The following is a 20,217-nucleotide window of genomic DNA, read 5'->3' as shown; positions in this document are numbered from 1 at the left end:
AAATTCCCCCCTCCCTGTTAGGTTATTTAAACTTTTCCTACATATCAATTAGTTTGAAATAATAAGTCTTTAGGCTATCCATTAATTGCTGCACTGTAGACATGATCTGTATTTAAAATTATGCCAGGGAAATTAAGCTGCAGCACAAAGGAGCCCTGGCTAACAGAGAAGGCGTCCTAGCCCTTCAGAGGAGCAGAGAGCGCTAACGGGGACAGGGAATACACAGGGGGCTCCTTTCCCAGTCTGTCATTCGCCAGCGTGAGATGGGAAAACAGGCTGCTCCAGCTATAGACTCCTCTTCCTTGCTTTACCGTTTGCATTTTGAATTCTTACTGTATTTGGTCATGCAAAGGCAGAAGAAAATGGTTGTCAGCCAAATGTCCTTTTCTAGTAGAAATTTATTATAGTCTCAAGGCAGCTCGCCTTCATCATGAATTTCCCAAATCTCCTCCCACTGCAAAAACAACACATCTTGGGCTGTGATCTTGGTTAATTTTGCAAGAGGTAAAGAGTATGGAGAGAGGAAATGTGTGACAGTCGGCGGCCTTACCCATCAGTGCCTCGATTTTAGTAAACACTGCGGCTTTATTGGAAGAAATGTCACTTATAAAGAAGAGGAGGTGGCAGGATTCCCTGTAGCTGGCTGAAACCCCTGGCGCTTTGAGAGTTTCATAAACTTCCCTCTGACCCTCATCAAGGCTCTAAGTTGAGCTGAAAAATGCCCATTGAGATCCGTCTGACTCAGTCCCACCCTACTAAGCTATTGTTTCAACAACTGAGAATCGTGGTGTCGATTTTTTAAAAGGAGGATGGAAGGAAAGACAGAAAGTTAAAGTGACTCACAGGTGAATTTTTTCGTACCCATCCCCCCCACCCCCATCCAAAAAAGTTTCAGTTTATGGGTGTATATTTTGCCTTCAAGTGCTCTCCCCTTTCCTCTCTGACCTCTTGTTTTTGCCTTGTTTTGTGATAAACCATTTTGACTTCAGGTCTGGCAAAGGAAGTGCTGCGGAGTCGTTCTCGCCCTCTAGCGGCAAAAGGGTACCTTAACGTGCAGGTCTCCCAGCTATCCTGAAAGGAGAGGGATCCTATGAGATCTTTGTAAGCAGAAACGGCATACAGCGAAGGAAGAAGCAATTATTTTAGGACACATCTTGCTAACTGAGGCACAAGATAAGCCGAGATAGAGTACAGACATTCACGGACCCAGTTCACACCTCTGGCGTTTAGAGGCTGAGTGTAGTTCCGCGAAGTGGCTTGGTGGTACCCCTCTCCTGAGTTGGGTACTGCTCTAAAACAGATGCTGGACACTATTCTCTTCTTTTTTGAAAGTGAAAATCCTCTTTGGATTTCTTTCCGTTAGCCAAACAGGTCCTAATGTAGGTCTTTCACAAAAATGTAGTTGCATAAAATGAACTTGGAAAAGCAGGGGGATCCTGTACTAGAAACTGTTTATGACAAGTAATGTTAGCATTTTCTTTGTAGAAGAACGCTTTGGCCAGAGCCCACCCAACCATACTACGTGTCAGCACAGCAGATTGCTGAAGGGGAAGAAAACATCCCATTCTGGCTGTCATTGTTTAGGAGATTCACACAGAAGTAACAGTATTTTTCCAGGGAAATTTCACATCCTTGCTTGTATTGAATTTATAACTTAGACGCAGTTATCCTTAAGTCTTTACATTTGTCTCTGCCGTAAAGTGTGCAGAGCGGCACTACTTATAACAGCCCATCAAGAGTGAACTGGGTAAATAAATTGTGATGTATTCAAACACACCCAACTGTGGCTACATACAACAAATAAATGACACTAGATGCAGAAGACTACACACTTCATGGACCTCCCTGTGGCTCAGATGGTAAAGAATACAACTGCAGTGCAGGAGATCCAGGTTCCATCTCTGGGTCGGGAAGATCCCCTGGAGAAAAGAATGGCTACCCACTTCAGTATTCTTGCCTAGAGAATTCCATGCACAGAGGAGCCTCATGGACTACAGTCCATGGGGTCATAAAAGAGTCAAACACAACTGAGCGACTATCACTTTCACAGACTGCATGAGTCTACTAATGTAGAGTTTCAAAACTTAAAAAAAAAATCACTAAGTTGACTGAAGTTGGAATGGTTACTTCACTGTGGAGGTAGTATTGATTGCAGTTGAGCATAAGGGAGACTTCTAGGACACTGATAATATTCTGTATATTGATATAAGTGGCAATTTCATTGCCTTTTAAAAAACTTTTCAAGCTGTTCACTTATGGCCTGGACATTTAATGTTTTTTTTTCCATATTTATTCCCTATGGAAATAGGTGAAAATGGAAATAATGTATTTTACTTCTTATATGTCCGTCATTTATTTGAAATGCTTTTTCCTGGATGAGCTACTTTTCAGAAACTTCTAAATATATACATATTTGTGTGCCATCTTGAAATGCATTTGGTTGGTAGAGGAGAGGTGATTATGAGGGCTGCTTCCCACTCACCTGCTGAGGGGAGCTCATCTCTCCTCCCTGGTCCTTATCTCCCCACTGGTCTGTGGACTGTCACGCTGTAAACGACAGTGTGACTCCTGGTCACCACCCAGGGGCCATGCTAGCACCAGAGCTCACTTCCCGGACACTGGGGCGGTCCAGGGGCTGCTTGGATGTAGTGCTGGCATATTAAGCATCCTCTGTCAGGGATATGTAGCACTAGGGAGTTAGAAATGACAGGTAAGGAGTATAAAAAAACAACAAACGTTACACAGAGAGGGAAGAGTGGAGGAAATCAGAAAGAAAACAGTGCTTCTGCAGGTTTGTGAGGACTTCTGCCCTTTTCCATGTTAGGTTCTAAAAGTGACCCTTTTCACAGTCAATTTCAGAACAAGGAATGCCTCTGAACTTGCGGTTCGTTATCTGTCTAGGACCGACCCCTTGATGATGTGCTTTCTGAGAGCAAGGGAAAGGTGCGGACCCACGGGCCCACCCTGAGGACGCTGAGATTCAGCCAGCCGTGCCTGCGTGGGTGAAGGTCCCCACTTCTCGGGCTGCGGGCCAAATGTCGGCTCCAGAGGAAGGGGAAAGAGGCGATGGAATAAGCGGACAGGAGAGCTGGCGTCACTTCCGGGGAGCAGCCAAGGCCGGCCGGCAGCAGACTCTTCCTGGTTAGAGGGGGTGAGGGCTTCTGGGTTCCGGCCTGGAGCATGGCTCTGTTGTCGAGGAAGAGGTACAGTCTGTGATGGGGCAGTTTGCTCAATTAGTTCTGCCATTAGCAGTTAGAAAAATACTCAGCCTTTCTTTTGGGAGACCTAACGAGAAGACGCCAATGTCAGTAGCTACTATTTAGAAATGAAACTTGGTAATCACAGGTGTGACTGAAGTGACAGAATAATTGAGAGGCAGGGAAGAAGCACAAAATCAAGAAAAAGTGCAAAGAGCTGATGGGATGGCTCTGATAGCACAGCTGTGGTGATCACGGCAGAGATTACTAACCAACTATGGCAGTCATTCTGGGTGAGTCTGGATAGCCATGGAATCCTTATCAACATAAAGTGCCAGATCTCTACCACGATGTGTTGGAGGTGGCAGGGAAGAAGAAACCAGGCCATCAGGATAAGACACTTGGGGACTAAAGGTTGGATGGGCACTTGGGTTATTTGCCACCCAGTATAGCAGTGGCCAAGCAATGACTGTCTCTCAGGCTAGTGTGACCTGTTGAAGCAAGGTTCATATATAAGGAAATACTCATATCATAAATGATAAGGGATCTTGAACAGCAGGAAACTTGCAATTATTAACTATAAATACCTATAGAAGGAGGAGATGTACACTTTGGAGTATAAGGCAGTGGTGATGGTGCTGGTGGTATGTGTTTGTAAGGCAACAATGAAAGATGGTGATTTGGGTTACAGGGAGCACATATGCTCATCTAAAGTAGGAACCCACTGCTCTGGTCCAGCCAATCACTGCCAACTGGTGACATTGACTCAATGCAGCTATGATCTCCAGTATTTCAAGAGAAGTCAGAAAACATTTTAAAATAAGAAATCCCTTGATTTTTAGAAGCTAGAAACCAGTTCAAAGAGAAAATTATAGTAAAGAAAAAGTACTGTGACAATGGTGAGTCAGCTAAATTGTTTCTGCTGTGTATTTCAGCCTGGTTGTCTGTCTGCAACATCTGCCTCATGGATTTTGCTTCGAATAGGATTTTCAGAGACAAACTTTGACAGTAGGCTGGGTAATTTCTTCAGATGCTTAGGATGAGACTCACCAATCAGTTGCCCTGGGGAGTTTAGCCTTTTATCTCTTCCTAACCAAGTAAAGGGAGCCTAGCCTTGTTTCTAAGGAACATTTGCCTCATCCATGATTCATGAGGGCTACTGGTACAACTATGCCTCTTAAATGCCAAGCACATTTTTCTTGGCTCTATAAGCACAGGTAGAAAATGTGTCTTGTGGCATTTTTAAGCAACTTGGTTCACCCTTAAGCTACAGGGTCTGCTTCTGCTGTGACAAATATTAACATTCACAGTGTCACCTCCTTTGGTCTAAGGAACAGAAACTCTGCTGAGAATCACACAGCTCCCAGTTGAAAACAGCAGCACATTTACTGTACATGTGAGTTCTGGGAGGTCATGGAGGGGATGGTTTGGAGGACTTCCAGGTTCCAGGTGCCTTGATTCACATCTCACCTCTGCCAGTGAGGAGCTGCAGGAGCTGGGCCAGTGGCCAGGCTCTGAGTCTCAGTCTCAGTTTCCGTGAATAACGTGAAGATGCTGAACCAGCCCCACAGACTGAGTGGAAGGTCACAGGAGAAGTCTCAGTGCTTGAGCCCCTAGAAAGAGCTCATTCAAATAAGCTCTCTTTATTCAAAATCCTGAAGCCAAGGTGGATTTTACTTTCCAGGGGAACATCCAGATGAAGGCAGTGCCCACGTGGCTGTTTGACTTCTCCTGTATTTCTAAGTCACACGTGATAACAGCATTCTAGCAGAAAGTGCTCCCATAAGTTGAGGGTGTAGCCAGCCTAAATCTCTAATTTTCTCAAAGCCTGTGGCCACTCTCCTCAGATAAACAGTTTGGAAACTCTAGCTCTTTGGCTACCTTCTGCAAAAAGCATGATGAATTCCTGGTGTGACATTCTAAGTGTGGCCTCCTCCATGTTGGGACACTCAGGTGGTGTGTCATAAGAAATGTAGTGGGTCTTTGGTTCTTACACAGAGCTCTTAAACCCTTGGAATTTCCTAAGTGATTGGAGTGTCTTTTTATCTGAGTTAATGCTGATAAGGTAACTTAGAGTAGGGCCCCTGGGTAATCTCAGAATGAGACTAACCAAAAGAAGGACCAAGTGATGACAGGGTTGGAAACTTCAGCCCCTAGTACCAATCACCAGGGAAGGAAGGAGCTAGCTGGAGAATGGTTTATAAAAATTTTCGAACAACAGTGTTCAGAAAGCTTCTGCATTAGAGAAACCTTGCTGGGAGGAGGGTACACCCTAGCTCCTAGGGACAGAAGGTCCTGCAGTCTGGATACTTTCAGACCTTGCCCCGTGTGCCTCTTTATCTGTTGCTCATCTGTACACTTCTTAACAAACTGGTTAACAAAAGTGACATGCCTTTCTGAATTCTATAAGTCATTCTATAAGTCTATAAGCAAACTGCCAAACCTGAAGAGGAAACTCCCAATTTATAGCTCATTGGTCAGAAGTATGGGGAGCTTAAGACTTGTGATGAGCATTTCAAGTTGGAGCAGACTTGTGGACTGAAACCTTAAGCTGTGGAGTCTGCTAACTTGGAGAAGCTAGTGTCAGAATTGAATGGGAGGACCCCAGCTGCTCTCAGAAAATTGGTTGGTGTCATGAAACACATCACTGGGATCCTAGGCTTTCCTTCCCAAGTGGCCCTGGGCCCCCTTTCCAGGCCCACACATCTTCTTCCCTTAGTCAGTCCTCCTGAGGGCAGACCTTGCTGCTATTTTGCATATACCTAAGTCTAGGGCATCACCAAGGGAGGATGCTTGATGGGAGTAAGGATGGATCTTGGACACATGTACTGGGGTGCCCCCTCCTGTGGACAGAAGATCCTCTTGGATACAAGAAAATGAGTTGAGTGGGTGGTGAGGCTATGGAAGGGAAAGGGGAAGGCCATAGGTTCAGAGTCTGCTTTTGACTTGGGTCCTGAAAATATTATGAAATGGGTGGTCTTGACCTTCTGAATCACAATCTAGGGATGTTGGCTGAGAACCTTGCTGGAATGGTTGCTAAATTTATTTAAACAGAAGTACTTAACCTTGGCTGCACATTAGAATCGCCTGGAAGCTTTCAAAATGACCAGGCCTTATACCACACCAATGACATGAGGCTCTTAGTGGGTGGGGCCCAGGCATCAGCCCTTCTCAAAGCTGTGACTGCAGTATTTAGCCAAGGGTGAGAGCCCTTGAGGTTAGTAAGATTAGACGGATCGTGGGCAGGCACTCAGTGTGACAGAGCTGGGGATTATTTTAGAGGGTAAATCATGGCATCCCTAAAGTGGCAGCCTCCACCTACCTGGCTCCCGCTGACAGGCCAGGCAGGAAGAAGGCTTGCTCTGGCCAGCTAGTCCCAATTTTCAAGGGAAGCTCCAGGTGCTTACATGCAATTTCACACTTTGTATATGTTAGTAGCTAATTCTACACAGCAGTAGTGAAACAGCTACTGTCATGATTTAGTGTTTGGATATCTGAGTTAGAGTCTTCCTGCTCACAGTGTGGTCTGAACAGTAGCATGGGTTTCACCTGGGAGCTTGTTATAAAGTCAGACTATAAAGGTAGACTTGTTACAAAGTCTACACAGACCTTGGAGAAGGAAACGGCAACCCACTCCAGTATTCCCGCTTAGAGGATCCGGTGGACAGAGGAGCCTGGTGGGCTGCCGTCTGTGGGGTCACACAGAGTCAGACATGACTGAAGCGACTTAGCAGCAGCTACACAGACCTCCTAACTTAGAGCCTGCATTTTAATAGGATTGCCCAGGTGATTTGCATGCATATTAAAGTTTGGGGAACACTGATTAGCAGGTTAAACAGTATGGTGACAGCAAAGAGCAAACTGTAGGAGTGCTTCCTTTATGTGCCACCAGTTTGCCTGAGCTTCCTGGTTGTAGAATTGGATACCTCCAACTATCAGTGCCTGCCCAGGGAGGAGACGGCATCAGATGGGACCTACGGCTCTGCTCTGCCTCCACTGTTAACACCAGTATTTGTGGTCTGTTGCTCATGTTGCTCTCCTACTTTTCTGAAAGATGAAATGTAAGAGAAGTTCTTTTTCATCTTTAAAGCATTCACATTTAGTTGTTCTTCCTTCCCTGCACTGTCCACTGAGGCTCCTAGAAAGCTTTGTTTTAAACGTCACGCTCCCCACCTGCAGCATGTTCACAGTTCATGTTCACTTTATTTCCCAAGCATTCTTCCCGCTGTCAGCACCTTTGCTATGCAGATCATGCTCCTATCATTACGATTCGACTTAACTGATGAGAAACAGGCTTTCAAAAGCCTGGTGTAATGGAAAGAGAACTGACTTGGATGGGAGTTTAGCAAACTACAATTTCAAAGCAAACTTCTTGGTATCTGGGCAACAAATGCAATTAAGTTCATTAGAGAGATATCAGTCTTGGAGTGGTGTGTTTACCAATTTTATTAAGCATGTTAGAATAATGAACCAACCCTTTAGCCTTGTGGACTTTCTTGAATATTGCTTATTTTCTATTTTGCTGATTCCTAGTTTCATTTTTTGTATTTCCTTCCTTTTACTTTTGCTGGATTTAAGGTACTCTTTCCTTTTTACTTTCTTGAGATGGACACTTAGAGTATTAAGTTTCTTCTTTTTTTATACATATATGTGTGTGTATATGTATGTATATATACATGTATATATATACACATATATATGTATACACACATACACGATGGAATATTACTCAGCCATGAGGAAGCTGGCCCTGGTCATTTTATTCAGGCTTTGAGGATGTAGTAAAGTATGGTATTTCCAGTGATCAAATTTCATTCTATTTTATACTGATGTCATCATTTCCTTCTTTTATCCTGATTTTATTACAATTGGCATCAGTGGCCACACAAGCCAAGCTGCTTAAAACTACTGACAAAGGGTTTTCATTCCAGCTATGAGAAAGGTTGGACGATGCGAATGTCTTATTTACATTTACCCCCTTGTTACTCTAAAACAGAGACCACATCAAATAACTAGCTCTTGGCACCAAGCAAAAGAATCCAGTCAAAGCTGTTCCAAATCAAGTTCAACATCCCTATAAAATGACTCCAAGATGTTACAACAAGCATGAATCACACATTCAAGGGCATGAGCTCAGTCAGTGGAGAACTTGAATTTGAAACTGCAGAACCTGAGAGCCTCCCACATACATATATACAACCAACAGATACATGACCTGCATAGTTCAGATTTATTTCCTTTAGTGACATTTACCATGGAGTCCTGGTCTTAATATATACTGGCACAGATGTTAAAAATGGAAATCACAAATCAGGAGTTGCCTGCACACGTTTACCCAGGTGCTTGCTGAAAAGCCCTTGCCAGCAAAAGGATTTGTCTTATGGAAGAACAGAATTATGAAGGCAGAAAACACTCAGGATCCACCTGAACACAGAATCGATAGAACTGCTGATCCCAGTTACTATGACTGCTCTGATTTTTTAAAAATCAAGGTTGGTTTTAGAAGGAGAGAGGCGAGAACATTAGCCTCATGATTCCCACAAGAGGAGAAATAACTTGTCTATATAACAATCTTGAGAAGAGGTTCTTTTCTTTAAAATACAGCCACAGCTTACGGTAATTAAGGTAACATGACAGAGTGTATTGTTTGAGAAATCATTCCATATAGTGACTTAACTGCCGTTCCTCACTTATTTTAAGGAAACTGCCTCATGAGTTAACAACAGGCTACTTCTGCATATAGATTGTAATCCTAGAAATGCTAATAGAAAGGTTTTTATTAGTTGGTTTATTTTTTTCCCCTTATAATTGTGGATGCTATGCCTGCATATAAAATAAAAACTGATTTCAATTTTAAAAAGAAGGGGAAGTCATTCAGTACAATGAGTGTCTCAGGTCACATTATTCTTGATGAGATTCATTCTGAAGAAGTCTCTACTAAATTAAAGAAAATGAAACCAACTGAGGGTTTGGTGTTCAATTTGCTCTTACAGCATTTGTGAATTTATTGCCTCCAAAAAAAAAAAAAGCATACTGACCAAAGTTATTGGGAACTTTTGAAAACCTGGAAGTTTAAAAGACAGAGTCCATTCTTTGAGATAATTCACTCAACTTCCCAGTGCCTTTGAAGACTTCCCACCTTTCTAGATGTTTGCAATATCCTTATCCACTCAGCTTGCAATGCCTTTTCTCCCGTGCAGCTGCCACAGACTAATCACTCTTTCTTTTGCTGGTGTTAAATTTTTATCTACCTGAGGTCAGAGTCACACAGCCTGGCCCTTATCTCTTCTCATCACTTCACCATAATGAGATTACCAGCCAATGGAAAGCAGGGACCAGCCCTTTCATCTTTAGATGCTCACACTAGTTTTGAATTGGCTGATTGAGGTGCAGGGCTGTGCATGGGCTCAGACAGGGGAAGGCCTATTAATGCCGCTTCAGAATAGTCTGCGAGATACTTTTGGGCCCTATGACAGCACCACAAATGCTGAAGAATTCTCAGCAGTGAAATGAGAACAAAACAGTTGGCAAAGTATGTAAGAAAAACAACACACACATCAGCCTTGAATGTTTTGGAGTTCACAGCTCTAGCAGTTTCTTTTAGAAGTACTTAAAAAAAAAAACTAATAATGAAAAGAAAGTAGGCTTTGGAGCCTGCTATAATTATGTTTGATGTCTTGTCCTACTATCTGTGTGTTGTAAGATCAGTCACTTAGCTGGTTTGAGCTCTTTGTTTCTTCATGGGGTGTGTGTGTGTGTGTGTGTGTGTGTGTGCTTGTGGTTGTGATAATATCTATTTCCCGGGTTTACTGGGACATGACACATAATGGTAAATCCAGACCTCGCTGGATCATCCACTGAAGGCTGACCCTCCTCCAAGTAAGACCGAATTCTCCTGTCTAATGGTCTTTAAACTGAAGCATCTTTCAGGTTCTACAGCAACTTCTGGCTTTTGAATTTGAACTAGGACATCTACTCCGCAGATTTTGGACTTGCTAGCTTCCATAAGCATGTGAACCAATTCCTTATAATAAATCCTTTTATATCTCCTATTGGTTCAGTTTCTCTGGAGAACCACCTCCACCAGGTCACCCTCTTGGTTATGCCTTCCCCAACCATCCTAGTAGTCAGGCTTCCCAGGTGGATCAGCAGTAAAGAATCTGCCTGCCACTGTAGGAGACGCAGGTTCAATCCTTGCTTCAGGAAGATCTCCTGGAGAAGGAAAAGACAGCACACTCCAGAATTCTTGCCTGAAAAACCCCATGGACAGAGGAGCCTGGAAGACTATTGGGTTGCAGAGCTGGACACGACTTAGAGAATAACAACAACAATAAACCATCCTAGTAAGAATGGAGAACTTCCACTCCCCATCCCGTCTCTCCCTTTAATTTTCTCTGTAGTTTTTGTTTCACCCATCATGTTATATATTTTGCTTCATTATTTTACTTATTACTTGCTTATGAACACTTCATGGAAACAGACATTTTTGTCCATTTTCTTCCCGGCTGTATCCCCACCACTTAGAACTATGCCTGGCACACAGTAGATGCTCAACAAATATCTGTTGAATGAATGAACTTGAGAAAAAAGTACAAGAGTTGCTTTTTGCCAAATACTGTTTTTTTTTTTTGAGCTCTAGAGATTTCACACATACAATTTATAAGAAATGAGGTTGTAATGATTTAGACTACTGCCACAGAGAATGTTCCAGATAAGGATGTGCAAGTGCAGGAAGGGAGAAAGACCTTCAAGATATCTCATCCAGAAAAGCAGACATTAGGAGAGGCTACCTCCTAAAGGGTGGAGGGTAGCATCCCCTGATAGCATATTAGTTTCTTGTGGGGACTGTAACAAATTATCATACATTAAGCGGATTATTCTCTTACAGTTCTAGAGGCCAGAAGTGTGAAATCAAGGTGTTGTTGGGAAGACCACACCCCTTCCAAAGGCTCTTGTGGAGAACTGGTTCCTTGACTCTTCCAGTTTCTTGTGGCTGCCAGCTTTCTTTGACTTGGGCATTCACCACTCTAGTCTCAGCCTCTGTGGTCACATTGCCTCCTCCCCTTTTCTATGTGTCAAACCTATCCTTGCCTCACTCTTATAAGGACATGTACTATTGGATTTATGTCCCACTTAGGAAATCTAGGATGGCCTCTTCATCACAAAATTCTCCACTTAATTACATTTTCCAAGGGTCCTTTTCCCAAATAAGGTAATATTCATAGATACAGGTAATTAGAACATGGACATATCTTTGAGAAGACCACCCTTCAGTCCACCATAGTTTTGAAAAGAATTGGAGTTTGCTATGATTATGCAACAATTCTTTATTGTTTCCAGCTGCCAATATGGGGTGCTTTCTGAGGGATGGAATCTTTGTCCACATCTGCTTGGATTTCCCTAAGGACTCAGATTAATTCATGTGGTTAAATTTTAAACAACTACTTACTGAAGATCTTTGCTCAGGAAGCCATGTGTTGAAAGCAATATCAAATGTTTTCCTTAAAACAAGGAGTCAAGTGTGGGTCAGGCTTTCAGTCCAGATTCTTTCCACTCATTTCCCATAATCTTATGATAGGGAGTCTTATAATCTGGCTCAAGAGCTATCATGTGCTTCAGTCCATGGAAAAGGAATACATTGCACTTTCCACTCAAGTTTATAAAGTGTCAGTAGTCATCAAGATCATCTTTCAAGCCATGATACCGTACAAGGACATGCAAAGAAATCCAAGTTCAGAATTTCTGGCTGTATTTCCTGGTGCTAGCCTTTATATCTCCTGACTGCATTTTCACCTTCCCCTGACATTCAGGAGACCTGAAACTTCTAAATAAAATTTCATTTGTTTAAAGTATTATAATAGACACTTTTTAGGACCAAGTGTTCCACAATTTATTTAAGTATCGTATATAACTCTCCATTTCTCTGATTAAGTATAAACAACTGTTCTATTTAAATTTTAAGACCACTAAATTTTATTGCAGCCAATAATAGTTTTTATTTTGCTGTTAGAAATGGAACCACCTAAGTCTTAGTCCTCATCATCCCTAGGTCAATAATGTCTATTACAAGGTCATATACAAATGGCAAGTAATAGCCACCAAGTGAATTCATTAGTCTGAACTTAACTTTCAAAATCCCATGAAAATTACATTTTAACTGGAAGAATGGGGAAGTATTTGTGAAATTTACCTCACAAAATTCATTTATCAAAAAATAAATTCCCATTTAAACTATTTTATCTCAGGCCTTAGCTTTTAAGAAAAAGAGGCACATTATAATAAAAGGAACTGGTGAGATTTATTCAACATCCCAATATCTAAGGTATGTCCAGAGGTCATTAGTGATGGGCCTCACTCTTTTATAATGACCTGACCTTCATGCTGATAACCCGAAGGCACTGGAAGCCAAGGTCAAGTTGTGCAGTGATTTGGATAAACAGCAGGGAGAGTCTAAGTAAGTCTTGAGAAGAGGAGAGGCCACTGGTTAGCCTGTGGTCGACATCCAGATGAAACCTGATGGGATGGCTTATCACGTGGCAGACAGGTGTGTGAGCCAGTGAGAAAGCTGGGCGGCCCTGCCCTGAGCAGGCTGCCCTGAATGTGAGCAGATGTCACACACTCTGCACGCGGGGGCCCACCCGCGGGGAACAGCATTGCTGCTCTCGGGGTCATCCCTGTGAAATCTGGCCTAGAATATACCTTCTGCCTAGATATGCTGATGCAAGCCTTTGGATACATTTGATTGCAATAACACATGGAGATTCACATTTAAGAGGTAACCTTAAGACTCAAATATTTTTAAAAAGCAATTATACAGTTTTGTTTCATTTAGAGAGGGTGGTTGTTCTGTTACATAAAGGAACACAGAAGTAATGAGTTAGCAGTCCCCTAATGTTCTTTATCTTTCTTCATCATTGGTTGTGGAATAGTCTTATTCTACAAAAGATATATTGGGTGACCCTTACTTCTGCTTTGAAGGGCATAGACACGAATAGCCTTCTAATTAGCCTCCTGGTTCTCTTTTCTACTAAAATGGAAATTGAACCATGTATATCATCAATGGTTGCTATTGTCCTCTGAGTAAAACTCCAAAGCCCTTGTGACTTCTTAAAATGATCTGCCTGTTCTGGGTCCGTGTTCCTCCTCAGCCTCATTGCTATCCTAATGGGCTTCTTTCATTTCCACCAGCGGTCCCCTCGCCTCTGGGCAGCCATACCTGCCCTCCCTCTACCTGGAACCTCTTCTCACAACTTCTAGAGTCCTCACTCTTACTCACACCTGCTAGTGCCCAGCATTCACATCCTTTAGAAATGACACATGGTGAAGCTAAGACTGTTTTGTTGCTAATATTAACAGGCTATTTCTTGGTACAGCAGTTATAAAGACCACTGGTCCAATAAGCATTTAAAAAGAGGCTTAGGGTTATAAACACAGACAATTTGAAATAATTATGAAAGACAGTTTGGCTTCATGGTATTTTCTGACAAAGCCATCCATCTATCTGGTCTCAGGTACTGTATGTGGTGAAAAAAGACGGAGTGCTTCCAAAACTGCCACTCTGTGCTCCTGTTCAGTTCAGTTACTCAGTTGTGTCCGACTCTTTGCAACCCCATGGACTGCAGCACGCCAGGATTCCCTGTCCATCACCATCTCCCAGGGCTTGCTCAAACTCATCACCGAGTTTGATGGACACATCAAGTTGGTAATGCAATCCAACCATCTTATCCTCTGTTGTCCCCTTCTCCTCCCACCTTCAATCTTTCCTAGCATCAGGGTCTTTTCAAATGAGTCAGTTCTTTGCATCAGGTGGTCAAAGTATCAGAGTTTCAGCTTCAATATCAGTCCTTCCAATGAATATTCAGGACTGATTTCCTTTAGGATGGACTGGTTCCATCTCCTTGCAGTCCAAGGGATGCTCAAGAGTCTTCAACACCACAGTTCAAAAGCATCAATTCTTCAGCACTCAGCTTCCTTTATAGTTCAACTCTCACATGCATACAGGACCACTGGAAAAACCATAGCCTTGACAGGACAGACCGTTGTTGGCAAAGTAATGTCCCTGCTTTTTATTATGCTGTCTATGTTGGTCATAACTTTTCTTCCAAGAAGCAAGCATCTTTTAATTTCATGGTTGCAGTCACCCTCTGCAGTGATTTTGGAGCACTGCCCCCAAAATAAAGTCTCTCACTGTTTTCATCGTTTCCCCACCTATCTGCCATAAAGTGATGGGACCAGATGCCATGATCTTCATTTTTTAAATGTTGAGTTTTAAGCTGTTTTTCACTCTCCTCTTTCACTTTCATCAAGAGTCTCGTTAGTTCTTCTTCACTTTCTGCCGTAAAGGTGATGTCATCTACATATCTGAGGTTATTGATATTTCTCCCGGCAATCTTGATTCCAGCTTGTGCTTCATCCAGCCCAGCATTTTTCATGAAGTACTCTGCATATAAGTTAAAAAAGTAGGGTGACAATATACAGCCTTGATGTACTCCTTTGCCCATTTGGAACCAGTCCATTGTTCCATGTCCAGTTCTAACTGTTACTTCTTGACCTGCATACAGATTTCTCAGGAGGCAGGTCAGGTGGTCTGGTATTCCCATCTCTTTCAAAATTTTCCAGTTTGTTGTGATCTATACAGTCAAAGGTTTTGGCATAGTCAATAAAGCAGAAGTAGATGTTTTTCTGGAACTCTCTTGCTTTTTTGATGATCCAGCAGATGTTGGCAATTTGGTCTCTGGTTCCTCTGCCTTTTCTAAATCCACCTTGAACATCTGGGAGTTCATGGTTCATGTCCTGTTGAAGCCTGGCTTGGAGAATTTTTAGCATTATTTTGCTAGTATGTGAGATGAGTGCAATTGTGCGGTAGTTTGAACATTCTTTGGCATTGCCTTTCTTTGGTATTGGAATGAAAACGGACCTTTCCCAGTCCTGTGGCCACTGCTGAGTTTGCCAAATTTGCTTGCATATTGAGTGCAGCACTTTCACAACATCAGCCTTTAAGATTTGAAATAGCTCATTTGGAATTCCATCACCTCCACTAGCTTTGTTTATAGTGATGCTTCCTAAGGCCCATTTGACTCTGCACTCCAAGATGTCTGGCTCCAGGTGCGTGATCACACCATCAAGGTTATCTGAGTTATGAAGATCTTTTTTATATAGTTCTTCTGTGTATGCTTGCCACATCTTCTTAATATCTTCTGCTTCTGTTAGGTCCTGTTATGTCCATACTCTGTTCTACAGGGATCTCAATAATAATTTCAAAATACTTTCAGTAATAAAAAGTTTTACTCTAAGGTTTTTGTTTGGTTTTGTTTTTTTTTTACTTAAAAACCAAATGGCTAAAATAAAGCCAAATAACTGATACATTTCTAGTTTGTTCTACTCTCCCCATTCTTTAATATTAAATCAAATTAAATAAATCAAATGCGTGTCAGTGGGAAATTTAAATGTCAAAATGGATGATATTTATAACTCCCCTTTTACTATGGAAATGTTGGATCAATGATTCCTTCCAGGAGTGCTCCTCTTAACATTCTAATGAATCAGGGACACTGGATATATCTATTGGCTGGAGGATATAAAGAAAGTGCAAACTAAGGTAGGTATACAGGAATCAGGATCTGAAATCTTAGAGACTGAAGTATAAGTGTTCATGTTCTTAATCTGAATTCCCTCCAGCAGCCAATGACAGGTACCCACATGAGAGGTCAGTGGGCACACATTTCTAAGGGGAGACTTGTACGCATGCCTGAACTTGAGTCATGCCCAGGAAAACCTAGACAGCAATCTTTGGGGTCATGGACTTTTCTTAATGATTTATTCCTTTGAAGTTAGTTAGGCTTAAAGTTAATGCTGAAGAATTAGAGGCTTAAACTAGAATACATTTGCTGAGGATTTCCCCCGCCCCTCAGATACAATCTTGTCCAGCAACATATCAAATGCATAGGGTGGGCTCCCTAGGGTGATTTTTAACAGACCAGTCAGCTCATAGGTATAGAAGATACAATCCTGCTCCTGCAGAAATTCTCAATAGCCTTGTGGCATTTCTAAGAGAGAATGACTTCATGAAGTTCTTGCATGGATTTAAGCCTGGCCTAACAAGAGACTACAAATTCATCTTAGTGAACGTATTCTCAAAGGGTGGGAAGACAGGCTAGAATAAGAGCTGAAGAATGCCGAGCTGGCTCAGATCCCACTGCAAACTAATTTTTCATTGTCTCAGCCATTAGCCTAAGAGAAGGTTAAAAAGATAATTGGCATTGCTGTCAAGAGGGTAAGTGAATTTCCTTGTTTCATATTGTCAAGACTTTGAGAGAATATAATTTGCCTTTTGACAATGAGGAGGATAGTGGACCATAGAGAGAAGTGAGCTTTAGACAGTGTTTTTTTTTTTTTTTTTAATTACAAAAAGACACTGAGAAAGCTGAGGGTTTGATGAAGCCCTTTGGATTCATGTTAAAGGTGACCTCCCAGTATTTCTGGAGGCTTAACACTCCAGTCAAATCCTGAAAGGCAGGGTGGTGTCCTACAGCAATCAAGTCAAGACACGGGTTCTGCACACGTGTTCTCTTCCTCTGATGTCCTTTTTCAAATCATACAGGTCAGTCTCTAGTAAAGTGGGTTGTGACACTGTTAGGGGAAGAACAAAATCTGACTACATGTTGGATCTGTTTCTTTTACTGTAACCTTTTCTACTCATTGCTTCTATTCACTGCAAGGACACTGTCTATACATAATGGTCTGTCTCAGGGAACCCTGCACTTCTGCCTGAGTGTTAAACCAAAATGCCTTTTTTCAGGGAAACATCTTGATCCTGTACTCCTGTGAATGGATACAGGTAGTAAGAAACTAAAGTGTCTTTTCCCTGAGGCTGGCCATTCCAGGAGATAATTGCAACACTTGTGACCTTTCTACTTTACTCTCCCACTTCTTCCCCTGCTCTATTCTATAAAAGAACCTGGCATCCAGACCCCAATAAAATGGTGATTTTGAGATGATTAGTCTACCATCTTTTCAGTCAGCCTGCTTTCCAAATAAAGTCATTATTCCTTGCCTCAATACCTGGTCTCCAGTGAACTGGCCTTTCATGTGGTGAGCAGAGGGAGTTTGGACTTGGTAACAACACTATTACTCTCCCTCCTTTAACTCAAAGGTGGGCAAACTTTTCTGAAGAGCCAGAGTAAATGTTTTAGATGTTGCAGGCCTTAAGGTCTCTATCATGGCTACTCAATGGGGCTGCTGCCAGGGGAAAAGTCATAAACAGAATGAAAAGGATGGGGTTCAGCTGTGTTCAACAAACTTTATTTAACGACACTCAACTTTGAATTTCAAATGACTTTCCCTTCAGTTTAGTGGTTAAGACTCTCTGCTCCCAGTGCAGGGGTCCTGGGCTTGATTCCTGGTCAGGGAACTAGATTCCACATGCCACAACTAAGCATTCCCACGCCACAACTAAAGAACCTGCCTGCATGCCACACAATGAAGATCAAAGATCCCTGCTGCAACCACAGTAAATAAATACATATTTAAAAAAATAAAAGTTTATACCTTTGATTGTTTTTCAATCACTTCAAAATGTAAAATCATTCTTAGTTTGTGGGCTCTGCAAAAACTGGCAGCAGTTTAGGAAAGTGTAAGTTTGTTTTGGAAAAAAAAAGAAAAAGACTTGCCCCTGCAATCTTGTGTTGTTTTCAGAATAACCACAATCCAAGGAGAATCTTAAAGTCTCTTCAAGGCTCCATCTATGGCCTCTTGTCTCTTTTGATAGTCTTTATCTTGGGAACTCCATTTCATGCTCATGCATTTTTCCAACTTATATATGATTTTCAAATCTTTTTTTTTCTCCAGAAGACTTCTCTCAATTCCAAACGGATATATCTTGCTGTTCCCTTAACTTCTCTACTTAGATTTCAATCATACCACGTCCAGTATTGCCCTCTCCTCATCTCCAGCTTTGCTGTCTCCTGCCATTCTCTAGGCCACTGTTAGATGACAATACTCTCCCTGTTGCACCCACTATTAACCCACATCACTCCTTGACTTCTTCCTTGTGCTACACTGAATTGTCAACCCAGCACTAAGTTCTATCGCTCACATTCTTACTCTCGTCTCCATCTCCAAGTCCATACTGTGAATGTCTCTTGCTGCATTAACAGTCCTAACTAATCTCTTCCATCCTGCTTGATCTTTTCACCCTTCTATTTGTTCTCCACTTCAATCGATAGAAACCTTTTCAAAACCTAAATCTGAACATATCACTACCTCTACCCAGGGTTAAGGCTTATTAGAATAAAAACCAACCTTGCAAAGGCAGCAACCAAGGTTGTATGGGTCTCACTTCTGTCAACATTTCTTTTCCCATCACGCACTCCCTTCCTTGTTCCCTGCGCCCTACCGGTTCAGTTTCTTGAACACACTATGGTCCCTACAGCTACAAGATCTTTGCATGTACTATTTCCTATTTCTAGAAGGGCTTCCCTGTATTTTCTTGGGCTCCAAAATCACTGCAGCTATGAAATCTAAATTAAATTAGATGGTGACTATAGCCATGAAATTAAAAAATGCTTTCTCCTTGGAAGAAAAGCTATGACCAACCTAGATAGCATATTAAAAAGCAGACACATTACTTTGCCAACAAAGGTCCATCTAGTCAAAGCTATGGTTTTTCCAGTAGTCATGTATGGATGTGAGAGTGGGACTATAAAGAAAGCTGAGTGCTAAATAATTAACACTTTTTTTTTTTTTTTTTTTTTTAATATTATTTTATTAGTTGGAGGCCAATCACTTTACAACATTTCAGTGGGTTTTGTCATACATTGACATGAATCAGCCATATAGTTACATGTATTCCCCATCCCGATCCCCCCTCCCACCTCCCTCCCCACCCGACTCCTCAGGGTCCTCCCAGTGCACCAGGCCCGAGCACCTGACTCATGTATCCCACCTGGGCTGGTGGTCCGTTTCACCATAGATAATATACATGCTGTTCTTTCAAAACATCCCACCCTCACGTTCTCCCCCAGAGTTCAAAAGTCTGTTCTGTATTTCTGTGTCTCTTTTTCTGTTTTGCATATAGGGTTATCGCCACCATCTATCTAAATTCCGTATATATGTGTTAGTATACTGTAATGTTCTTTATCTTTCTGACTTACTTCACTCTGTATAATGGGCTCCAGTTTCATCCATCTCATTAGAACTGATTCAAATGAATTCTTTTTAACGGCTGGTACATATACACCATGGAATATTACTCAGCCGTTAATTAACACTTTTGAACTGTAGTTTTGGAGAAGACTCTTGAGAGTCCCTTGGACTGCAAAGAGATCAAACCAGTCAATCCTAAAGGAAATTAATCCTGAATATTCACTGGAAGGACTAATGCTGAAGCTGAAGCTCCAATACTTTGGCCACCTGATGCAAAGAGCTGACTCACTGGAAAAGACCCTGATGCTGGGAAAGGTTGAAGGCAGGAGAAGGGGACGACAGAGGATGAGATGGTTGGATGGCATCACCTACTAAATGGATATGAGTCTGAGCAAGCTCCAGGAGTTGGTGATGGATAGGGAAGCCTGGCGTGCTGCAGCCCATGGGGTCGCAGAGTCGGACAAGACTGAGGGACTGAACAACCACAGCAGCAAGGGCATCCCTCCATCCGTACACTCACCCTCACTCCATGGACCCTACACCACTTACTCAGCTATGTCCTACTGAGCTTCAGCTCTCAGTTCAAACATTACTTCTTCCAAGAAATTCTCCCTAATCTTCATCTTTCTATTAGATCATTCTGTATTTTTCTTCTTAGAACCATGTTTCTTCCCTACAGAGGTGTCTCATTCATTTATGTGATTATTTTGTCTCATACATTTTTGTGATTATCTGCTTTTTGTCTATCTCTGTCACTTCTCTGAAGCTCCACTAGAGCAGGGATCATGTCTACTTTTACAAACCATGGTTTCTCAAGAACCTGACATGGTGCTGGCACATCAGTACATTTATGAAATGTTTGAGTGGATGAGTGAGT

The 20,217-nt window shown here is 42.1% G+C and overlaps 1 protein-coding gene across 3 annotated transcripts in view; it reads right to left on the bottom strand.

Moving 5' to 3' along the window:
* PLCB1 (phospholipase C beta 1) overlaps positions 1–20,217 on the bottom strand; it is an 830,993-nt gene that overhangs the window by 38,465 nt on the left and 772,311 nt on the right. Inside the window, exon 33 of one of the 3 annotated variants that reach the window (XM_065920853.1) lies at positions 1,053–1,071. The exons of the other annotated variants lie outside the window; for them this stretch is intronic. The gene's annotated coding sequence lies outside the window, so the exon portion shown is untranslated. Of the gene's footprint in view, positions 1–1,052; positions 1,072–20,217 lie in introns of those variants that run through there. 3 annotated transcript variants of the gene reach the window in all.

Source organism: Muntiacus reevesi, chromosome 2, assembly GCF_963930625.1.
Source record: "Muntiacus reevesi chromosome 2, mMunRee1.1, whole genome shotgun sequence".
Lineage (NCBI taxonomy): Eukaryota > Metazoa > Chordata > Mammalia > Artiodactyla > Cervidae > Muntiacus > Muntiacus reevesi.
The sequence above is the reverse complement of the archived record's forward strand: the minus strand, read 5'-3'. Positions and strand labels throughout refer to the sequence as shown.